The 10,798-nt window shown below is 36.9% G+C and overlaps 1 pseudogene across 1 annotated transcript; it reads right to left on the bottom strand.

Annotated features, from left to right (window-relative positions):
* Positions 1-255: 255 nt before the first annotated feature.
* Positions 256-4,879, bottom strand: LOC103461249 (cytochrome P450 2K1-like; annotated as a pseudogene). Its single transcript, XR_014088640.1, has 8 exons — positions 4,624-4,879; positions 4,364-4,526; positions 3,693-3,842; positions 3,199-3,542; positions 2,950-3,109; positions 2,341-2,524; positions 2,121-2,262; positions 256-2,033 (listed from the first exon to the last, which is right to left on the bottom strand). The product of XR_014088640.1 is annotated as a cytochrome P450 2K1-like (transcript).
* Between the last annotated feature and the right edge of the window lie 5,919 nt (positions 4,880-10,798).

Raw genomic sequence — 10,798 nt, 5'->3', positions numbered from 1 at the left:
TACATAGATTATTCATAAAATGTCATTGTGAGATGTGAGATGTATTTTTGTGTTTATTGATATAAAGCACTTTGAAATGCCTTGCTGCTGAAATGTGCTATACAAATAAAATTTGATTGATTGATTGATTTAATTTGAACAAAAATCTTATTTCACTTTCAGCAAAAGTTTGGGGAAAACTCTGTGCTTTCTTGTTAACAGCAAAATATGTATTATTCAGGGATGCTGTGGTGGCACAGGGGCAAAGCATAACCCACAGGCCTTGTGGAGGTGGTCGCAGGTTCGATTCTTGGTCTGGTGGTTTTAGTTGCATATCTTTACCCTCTTTCCTGACAAAGTACTTTCAAATAAAAGCCATTAGAGCCAACAAAACTTTAAAAAATATATTGTTGGAAAAAAATCAGTGACAGCTGTTTGTCATGCAATTACAAGTTACATTACCCTCAACTGTTAGGCAGTAAATAGGCAATGAAGTTTAATTTTAACTCCACATCAGCTTGCCCGTTCCAAAGCTCACCTATCCTTTCTGCACCACTGAGTGTCAGCTTTGCCAACTCTAAGACATTGACTAAGTCTGACTACTTTATTCAGTGTGTCTTGAATGTCAATAGTTAGAAGTTCAAACACTTTTAGTGTACAAAAACTTGCAGAATATTTTTGTCTTATCCTGGAAAGATGAAACAATACTGCATGATTGCAGATCAGGTTTTTGCAGAGGGAACAGTGTAAATGGTATAAAGTATCAGCAGAGAGCCTCTCCCACCTTTAGACACCATCACAATAACTGAAATTAAATCCGCATTTTCTGTGTTTACGCAAAGAAAACATGTTGAGCAGCTTTCTACTTTATCCCAGCAAATGATTTGATTTCTTTATTGGATTAGGAGATGGTTACAGAAATTAACACAAACCTATAGAAACAAACATGTTCCGAGTTTGTACCTTCAATCTTGCAATTTATTCTGTCGTACATCTACTCTTGTAGGTTGTTGTTTTTTTGTTTTACTTTTAGCCTTTTTTTCAAGAGCAGATAATGTCACGCTCTCTTCCACTACTATGCAACTTATGAACCTGATTATGAAAGTTTAGGAATTGAGAATAAATGTAAAAAGTGAAGAGACAATAGAAACATTTTCCTTATTTCTCCTGGCTATATTATTCTATTTGTCTGTAAAATATCACATTTTCTGTCCACAAAGCATCATCCCAACTCCTGCCTGCTCAGTCCCTGCAACATGCAACCGACTTGGAATACTCCAAGGTGGATGCCTGGATTTAGATACTAAAACATAAGCTGCTTTGGCATCAGATGTGACAGATTGTTTTGTGTATATTAACACCATTTTTAATGTTCACACCAAATTTGGCAGCACAACTCTTTAGCATATTTCAGCAAAACTAAAAGTACATCTCACTGAGGTAGGTTGTGTCCTCTCACATAATAGCTTTCCATATAAGATTACAGTAGCATTTTACCATTTCATCAAAATTATACATATTTGTTTATTTATTTTGAAACTATTCCATTTGTTTTTCAATTTCTGAAAAAAGAGATCTTGCAAGGGGCAAGGTTCAGAATAACCACTCTTAAATTATTATTACATGCTCTATAAATTTGCTATGTCATGACTAAATAATTTGGAAACAAATGGAGTCTCTTCATCATGTATATAAGTCAGTGAAATTAACTCAGTAAATATAGGAGGGGTAAAGCATATAACTAAAAAAATAAAAACAATCAAATTCTTAAAATAAAGTGCACAAATTAAAGTAACACACAGACATTTAGAGTAAAGATGTGCAAAAGTAACATCAGGATTCTGGTAGAGAGATCAACTACAATCTAGTCCTTCATTCTTCACTGCCGACTGAGGGCACAGATCTCATGATGAGAAGGAGAGGTAATGAATCCCACTGCTGGAGTCAGATCCAGATCATCTTCAGAAACTCCAGGTGGAGGCATGAAACCAAAACGTTGAAGAAGAGGAAGACTGACATCCTTGCTAGACTCTCACCAAGACACACCCTGCGACCTGCAACAAGCAAACATGTAACGCATTTTAATCCAAACATGGATAGGAAAGATTATCTGATTGATTAACAAACTGCTAGAGTTCCACCTGCAGAAAATGGTAGAAAGGGATCTCTCTTGATAAATCTTCCCTCCTTGTCCAAGAAATGAGAAGGGTTGAAGGTGTGAGGGCTCTCCCATTCACTCTCATCATACAGAACAGATGCAAGGAGGGGAATCACAGTAGTTCCCTGAAGACAAAAATACAAGCATAATCATCTGGAAGATATTGTCTGGTGGAATCTTAGAAATATTTTCATTCTGCTCACCTCTTTGATAAAATATCCACGGAAGGTAACATCTCGACTGTTTTGTGTGGGATCGCCATAGGAACGACGTTACAGAGCCGCTGTATCTCGTGGACAACAGCATCCGTGTACGGCAGATTTTTACGGTCTTCCACATGAACCTCACGGCTTCCAACCACCCTGGTCAGCTCCTCCTGAACCTGGTCTGCAGTAAACAAGAAGGAAATGATCAACATAGGGATCACAGTCACCACAAATATTTTTGTTGAAGTTTAGCAAATGTAACATTTTACAGTTTAGATTTCCAGATGACCACACCGAAGCCTTCTAACTTTTACATATTGAGAAAAATTATTGCACCAACTAAAAAACTTAAGCCTCCTGCATAAAATTTGCCATTAAAGTCCACATGCTTAACTGGAAATTATATGAAGTTATTTTGCATCGACAGGTTGCCTACAAACTTTTGTACAGAGATTACTTTATTTCCAAAGAGCCAAGTTTATAATTCACACTTTAAGAGAACGGAAATCTTATACCAATTATTCAAATACAGCACTATAGCAAACAACAACAATAATAATAATAATAATTACTATTATAGTCTTCTAGATATAGGGGAAAAAACACCAAATGTTTTCTCCTCTTTCTGAATGTGTGGATACTTTGCCATGAGCAGCAAACTCCACCTCACTGATGTAGCTGTGGTGTCGGTTCCAGCAGCAAACAGATTTCCCACCGTAAATATCAAATCCTCCTCAGTGAACTGAGTGTCTTTGACACAAGAGTCCTAAAAAGAAAACTGTGTGAATACTGTACATGTGGCAAACATGTTTGATGTTGTAACTGTTCTTTAAAAATAGATTTGTGTTGCCTTGCCTCTTCTTTCTGCTTTCGAATCAGAAAACAGTCCACCAGTCCTCTGCATGTCTGACGGTTCAGTGTCTCTGAACCTCTGAATTTAACAGCCTGGATAATGTTCATCATCGTGATCTACCAAAGTCTCTCTTTGGCTTCCAGTATATTATTTACCAAGTTGCTTAAGCGAGACATTAATCTTACCTGGATTCCTGCTGAGCCAGATATCGTAATATTCTCAGTGACTCCACTAACCAAGTCTCTGAATCGAGGATCATCGTATTCAAATCTGCTTCCAAACACAATGGAGAAGATGATGTTGGATGTTGCATTATTTGTTGGATGGGATGTGTTAAATGGTTTCCCTGTGGAGCAAGAGAGTTACTGTTTTATCTTGTCTGCTTTTAAAATGTAACTTACAAAAGGATTATGAATTAGTACCAAATCAATGATTAAACCATTTGAGTGAACAATTTTGTGTCTATTTCTTAGAGAAACACAGCATCATGCTATACCTTTATAACTCTCAAACACTTGAATGAGGTGTCCACACTCCTCTAAGATTTTCTCCTCTGCAACTCTCTTCCTCATCCCAAAGTCTCTGATGGTGCTGAGGGCAAAACGACGCATCTCTTTCCATGTTTCTCCATTTGAAAACAGGATTCCTTATACAGTAACAGAACTCAGTTAATTTTGAACTTTGCTTCAATATTTTGTCAAGTTACAAAAACGAACATTTCATTGGCGATTTTACTGTGATAGACCAACAATAAGTAGTTACGCGTTAAGTAAACACAAATCCCAGAAGTAAATTCTTCTAAAAATCCTTGGAATACATTGTAAATTGATGTTCACAGATAATCTGCATACATTCTCCCTTACACTAATCTATTTTCCAAAAACAAAAGGGCAAAAATGTTACTTCTACAAAACTGGGGAAGAATACCTAAAAAAAATTGAATACCGGTAGTTGCCACACTTTTCAGAGTTTCAGTTTTTTTATTTAACTGTATTTCTAATTTTTTTCCTACTTCCCAATTCTTGCACTATTTTATAGTTGATCTGTCACATAAAATCCTTAAAATATATTGAAGTCAGTGGGTGTAATAAGAGAAAAGTGAGAATGTCTAACGGTTGTTCATTAGTACTTTTGAAAAGATTTGTAATAATCTACTTCTGGACATACCACTATGCTTTGTTACATCCGCAAATATAGGTGGGATTTCTCTTTCTCCAAACTCGTCTGCATAGCTGACCAGAGCCTCTCTGACTGTCCTGTACCTGGTGAGAACAACCACTTTTTTCGGTCCAAAATAAACTGTAAACACAGACCCATATTTCTTGGAAAGCTGAGTGGATGAAAACAGGATAAATAAATGAAACAGAGGTCAAACAGGTTTATAGATATTGCAGAAATATTACATAGCAGCTTTAGTCAGAGCCCACCTCACACAGTGTTTTGTAGGGTCTCTGGAGATCAAGCTGCAGCAGGTTGCCAAGCAGAAGCAGAGGCTTCGGTCCTGGAGGTTCTTTACCCGTTTCTCTGGAGGATTCAACAGTCACCAAATAAAGGATGATCAAAAGGAGACCTACTCCAAGTACAGTGGTAGGACTGGAGAATAGAAAGAAACCAAAATCATTCAAAGTCTCCATGCCATCAGCTGCTTACAATCTCCTGGTCTGAATTTACAGCTCAGACAGAGAGGACTTTATGTTCCTGTTGGCAGGGGCGGATCTAGAAAAATATTTATGGGTTGGCAAGAGGGGGGCATGGGGTTTATTCAGGGATGGCAGTATATGGGTGATTCTTTTTTTGCGGCAACATTTCAGCTTCAGGATTTTTGAAAAAAAAAAGTATTAATGTTTTAAGTTTTAACTATTTTGTTACAACACTGACATGTTTAACAATAAGAAATTAATAATGGGCAAGCTCAGGATTGGATAAATTAATAATTACATGTGTTTTTTTTCACCATTGTCTCTGAATGTGTTCCACCCTGTTATGAACATTTACATATAGACCACAAATAGTTAAACATTAAAATTTTGAAAAATGACTTTTTCTTAAAAAGAGTGTCCCTTTTACTATATATGTTTTATTCTTGAAATTGTAACACATTATGTAGTTACGAATCATTTATATCTGTATTGTAAAGAAAAAAAACTTTTTTTTTACTCATTACTGACAACATTGAAAATATTTTTAATTTTATAAACTTATACCAATATTTGCATTTGTTGGTCTTCAATTCCCAACATGGCACAGAAAAATTCACAGTACTTAATGTTTCTGTAACAATATTTAATAAAAACATGTGTGGAATGGAACATCACACCCTGTTATTGTCCCATAACAGGGTGGAAAAGCATTGTCTTTGATTCTAAAATCTGATAATTTTCACCTCTGATTGCAGGATTTCCTCTTTCAAGTCAAAGTATAGGTAGAGTATTTGTCCTGGCTATATTTGGCAAAAACAGGTGATATCCCTGTAGTAGATTTTGCCATGACAGGTACTCACTGTATCCATCAATGCTGCTGGCTCTCGCACTTCCCGCTACGGAGGAGATGATGTTGGATGTTGCATTATTTGTTGGACAGGATGTGTTAAATGGTTTCCCTGTGGAGCAACTGAGTTAGTGTTTTATCTTGTCTGCTATTAAAATGTAACTTACAAAAGGACTTTTGTAAGTTATAAGTTTTGTAAGTTGTAAGGTACCTTTTTGTAAGTATATTTGAGAGAAATATATCCAAACCGTGTCACTTGTGTGCCACGGTTTGGCACACAAACCGTGGCACACGGTTTGTGAAAAAGCATGAAAATGCTTTTTCATTTTTTTTAAATATGAAAAAGCAGCAGAGCTTCCTTATTTTTCGAATGGCTTCCGCAGGGTGAGTGCTGCACTTTATTTTGGCTGTTGTTGTTAGCTAGCTCAGCTAATCTAGGTGACTTTCCTGCACATGCGGATTATTCTCAAGCAGCCCAGTGTGGGGCATTTACTTGTAAAGATGGTTGGATGAAACGGGTGTATAGTTGAGAGTTTATTACAAGTTATCACAATGCCAGCAACATAGTTATTATTCTGAATATGTGATTGATTATTCTGAATTCAGATATATAAACAAGATGATGGTAAGATAAAATAGTTTTTTTTTCATTTGGCGGTTTTCAACATGGGTGGTACCGCCTCCCAGGGGGCGTTCAGAGGACGGCAGGGGGCGCTGGCGGACTTTTTTACAAAAGGGGGGCGCTGGGATGACTTGGGGGGCGTTTGATCAAAGGTAAACTTTACACCTTAAATGCACAACAATGCCAGTTTAGACTTTGAGCAACTTGGTAAAACTGTATTGTGTAACATTAAACCATGCTTGGCTGCAACTGTATCGATGGCAGCTCTTCTATTCAGTGTTTGTTAGCTTCTGTTAGCTTCTTGGCGCAGCTCCGTTCTCCTGCTACTGGTAGCTAAAATCACGATACCCTCACTGTGTATCCCTCTGAAAAATGAACCCATTTAAATAAAGAAATCAAGAAATCCCTCCATGGGTGATACCACGATAGAGAGCTTTCATTGTATAGCGTTAACACCGGTGCTGTAAGTGGTCCGGTATGAAACGGGGTGATAGAACAACACAGCACTTTTAAATTTCAATAATCAGAATGCAGAAATTGTTTCCGTTGTTTTAAAAGGTTTATGTCAGTCTGCCTTTTCCCCATCGATACGCTTCCCGACCGCCCTGCACCTTAGGGGCTTAAAAAAAAAAAAGGACAGCACATTGCGCAAAACTCTGAAACAGGAGAATCGGGACATAAAACGGAGCGACGAATTAGATGTGAATTATGGCATAAAAACAGAGAATCCGACGCTGAACAGTGAAAAATCAACACATAATGTGAAACATATGATGATTAGGCGGCGCAGGAGGTGATGAGATTACCGATGGTGAGCGTCAATAAACGCTAAAATAAATCTAGCAACAGGACAGAAACTAAAGTGGACATAGCAATAAACCAAGAGAGGATAATACTAATCAAATGAAACTAAATGGAAATGAATGAAGAACAAAATGCAAGAATAAACTAAGAAACTAAAGTAAATACAGAAGAATAAACTGGTATGGCAAGACCTTTCGAGCAATAATTAATACAGAGACTGTATGGCAAGAATAAACAGACACTATTTCCACATAAAAGGTAAAATATTATTGTTGAAATGCTATGGGTTTGTTGAGACCACATCTAGTACTGAGAATAAATATATCTTGGACCATAACAGTAAATAACTTATCACTTATTTATGTTTTTAATTAGATTTGATATATTTATTTCTTCAATATTATTTTTCATGTCAGTGTTAATGTCATGAGGCTGATGACTCCGTGACACTTTCAATTTGACTCATTAGGATTTGATTAAGAACCAGATTTGTTCTTTGTAATTTCTATCTAGTAAAACTATTAATCTATAAATCAATAGATAGGTCTATATAAAGATATAATCCATGTTTCTGTCTCATATTTGTATAGCATTAAAAGGATCTGGAACTTTTGTTTTTCCACTGAAAGCTCTGGTTTGCACAATAAATGCCACGTGGGTGAAGTTTTATGGATGATACTCTGATGTCCCATTCTCCTGAAGGCAGCACAGAGCTGCACCACCAGAAACTGACAGAAACACTGAAGAGAAGAAGAGCTATGATTAATGTAGTTAAAGTTCTATTCATGTTTTAATGTTGCAGAGCTCAGTCGTTTTGCAAATAGTTCAAAGTTTAAACTGGCATGTTGTACATCTAATTATCTGGTCATTTTGTGCAAGATTTAACAACTAGAAAATGGCACAAAATATTATTTTTTTCCACTCTGATTGGCTGCTGTTAGGCCTACCAATTTTAACTTGAATGTTCATTGCATTTTTCGTAGACACTTGTGAAAATAATTTCTATTCCCATGACTTTTTTGTTCTCTGGGAAATTATTTTTGATGATAAATACAGAAACGAGCATAAAAATCAAAACATCTACAATAGTGATAGTAATATTAATAATAAAATAATGGTCAGTGCAAAGTAACCTGCAAATTCTGTGGTGGGGGGCGGTGAGGGACCTGGATAAAGGCTAGGGGGGCGCTGGCCCAAAAAAGTTTGAGAAACACTGATTTAGATTATTAAAATCATTGGAACTGTTTAATGAATTGTCATGTTATAAGCTCAAATTTAAATGTATTTTACTGGGCTTTTACTAAGGCCAACAAAATCTAGCTTTTCTTTGCAGAACTCAATCCGGCAGCATCTGACCATGAGTTTTAAAATCTTTCCACAAGTTCTTAATTGAATTTAGATCTAGACTTTTACTGAGCTGTAGAAACACATGAGCATGGCTTGTTTTAAACCATTGGACTGTAGCTTTGTCTGTATATTTATAGTCATTTTGCTGCACCCTAGTCTTTTGCATGGACTTCCTCACTAGTGTCCACAAATGATATAGGCATTCAGATTTACTAAATTAATTGGTACAACTAAGATAAGTTGGCAATGTTAATTTGGGAGTACTAGTTAAAGTAATAAATGTGTTTTCAGCAAAACAGGATTTTGTACATATCATCTGACCAGGGCACCTCCCTCCAAATATTTGCTTTGTCTATAACAGACTGCAAACAGAACTTCCTACGGCCTCTTTCCGCACCGTGGGCGAGCTGGAGACATCATGCTGTACATGCACCGACGATATCACTACCCTACATGCTAAGGTGGAGCAGCTGTCCACGGATTTGAAAAGATTAGACAATAAATGTGATGACCTGGAGGCCAGATCTCGTCGCAACAATTTGCGGCTTATAGGCATTTCAGAGAATTTTTCCACTGCATCTACAGCCATTTCCACTTTGCTTAAGGAGGCTTTTCAGTTGGAGAAGGAGCCCTTGGTGGACCGTTCCCATCGTACTCTCCAACCGAAGCCGAAACCTGGAGAGCGACCTCGTCCTATAGTCGTTCGTATGCACTATCATTCGGACTGTGTGGACATATTGCGCCTTTTGTTTATTTTGTTAGGGTTGTTTTTTACTTGTCGTTATTTATTTATTTATTTTTTCCTTTCTTTTCTCTTTTGCTCCTTTTTGCTCCCCTTTTTTTTGTGGTGGTGGGGGACGGCGCACTATATTCAGTTTTTTTGTCCCTTCTTTTGCAATAGACTTAAAACATGTCTACTAATGATAATAATGTGAACAACCCACAAACGGAGTCTTCTGTGAGATTTTTGAGCTGGAACATCAAAGGTATGGAAAGCCCACTTAAGAGATCAAGGATTTTTGCCCATTTGAAACGTTTGTTAAAGCTGACCTAGTGTTTTTACAGGAAACCCATATGCGCACCAAAGATCAGGTCAGGCTAAAATGTCCTGGGGTTTCTGATGTATTTCATTCAAATTTCAATTCTAAAGCAAGGGGGGTTGCTATTTTAGTTGGTAAATCAATTCAGTTTTCAGCTTCTAAAATTATATCAGATAAAAATGGCAGATATTTAATTCTTATTGGTACCTTATTTCATGTCCCAATTCTGCTAGTGAATATATATGCCCCCAATTTTGATGACCCAAACTTTATGAATAAGCTATTTGAATATCTTCCTTCTTTAGATGATATGAATTGTGTCATTGATCCCAATTTAGATCGGTCTGACCCACGCAGATTGGTCCCTTCATTAATGTCTAGATCACTCTCAGATTTCATGTCAAAAAATGGATGCGTTGATCCTTGGAGATTTTACAATCCAAGAAATTTTCTTTCTTTTCCCACTTGCATTGGTCTTTTTCTCGTATTGATTTTTTTTCTCGACTCTAAACTAATTCCAAATGTTCTATCTGTTAATTATCACCCTATTGTCATTTCTGATCATGCCCCTCTTTCATTAGATATTAAGTTTGCTTTTCAACATCGGTATGCCACGCCGTGGAGACTCAACCCTTTGCTTCTTTCAGATGAAAGGTTCAACACATTCATTGCAGCTCAAATTGGTGATTTTATTGTACTAAATCAAAATGAGAGTAATCCAATTTCATATTCTTTACTTTGGGAATCACTAAAAGCGTTCTTACGAGGACAAATTATCTCATATTCCGCCCATTTGAATAAGATGCGTAAAGCGAAATTGCTAGAACTTTGCGTTGATATTACTAATCTGGATCAATAAATTGCTATTTCCCCCTCACCAAGTTTACTTAAACAACGGGTTGATTTACAGACTGAATTTGATCTTCTTACCACCAACGACTTCTCTTACGATCACGTTCCACTTACTATGAACATGGTGATAAGGCTAGCCGACTTCTCGCTCACCAGCTTCGTCGTCGGGCAGCTTTGCATATGATCCCACAGATAATGGACTCATCAGGCACTTTGCATCAGGATCCCACTACTATCAATTCGGTTTTTCAGTCATTTTATTCTTTGTTATTTAAATCTGAATTTCCAGCTAATCCTACTGAAATGAATCAGTTTCTTGACAGTCTCAAGTTCCCTGTGATAAATTCAAATGTTGCTAAGGAACTTGACTTGCCTTTAACCAGGGAGGAGATTGTTGCTCCCTGGTTAAAGCATGCAAAGTAACAAAGCTCCTGGTCCGGATGGATTCCC

Source organism: Poecilia reticulata, chromosome 8 (genome assembly GCF_904066995.2).
Source record: "Poecilia reticulata chromosome 8, P_reticulata-male-v2, whole genome shotgun sequence".
NCBI lineage: Eukaryota > Metazoa > Chordata > Actinopteri > Cyprinodontiformes > Poeciliidae > Poecilia > Poecilia reticulata.
Note: the sequence above shows the minus strand (reverse complement) of the source record. Positions and strands in the feature narration are given on the sequence as shown.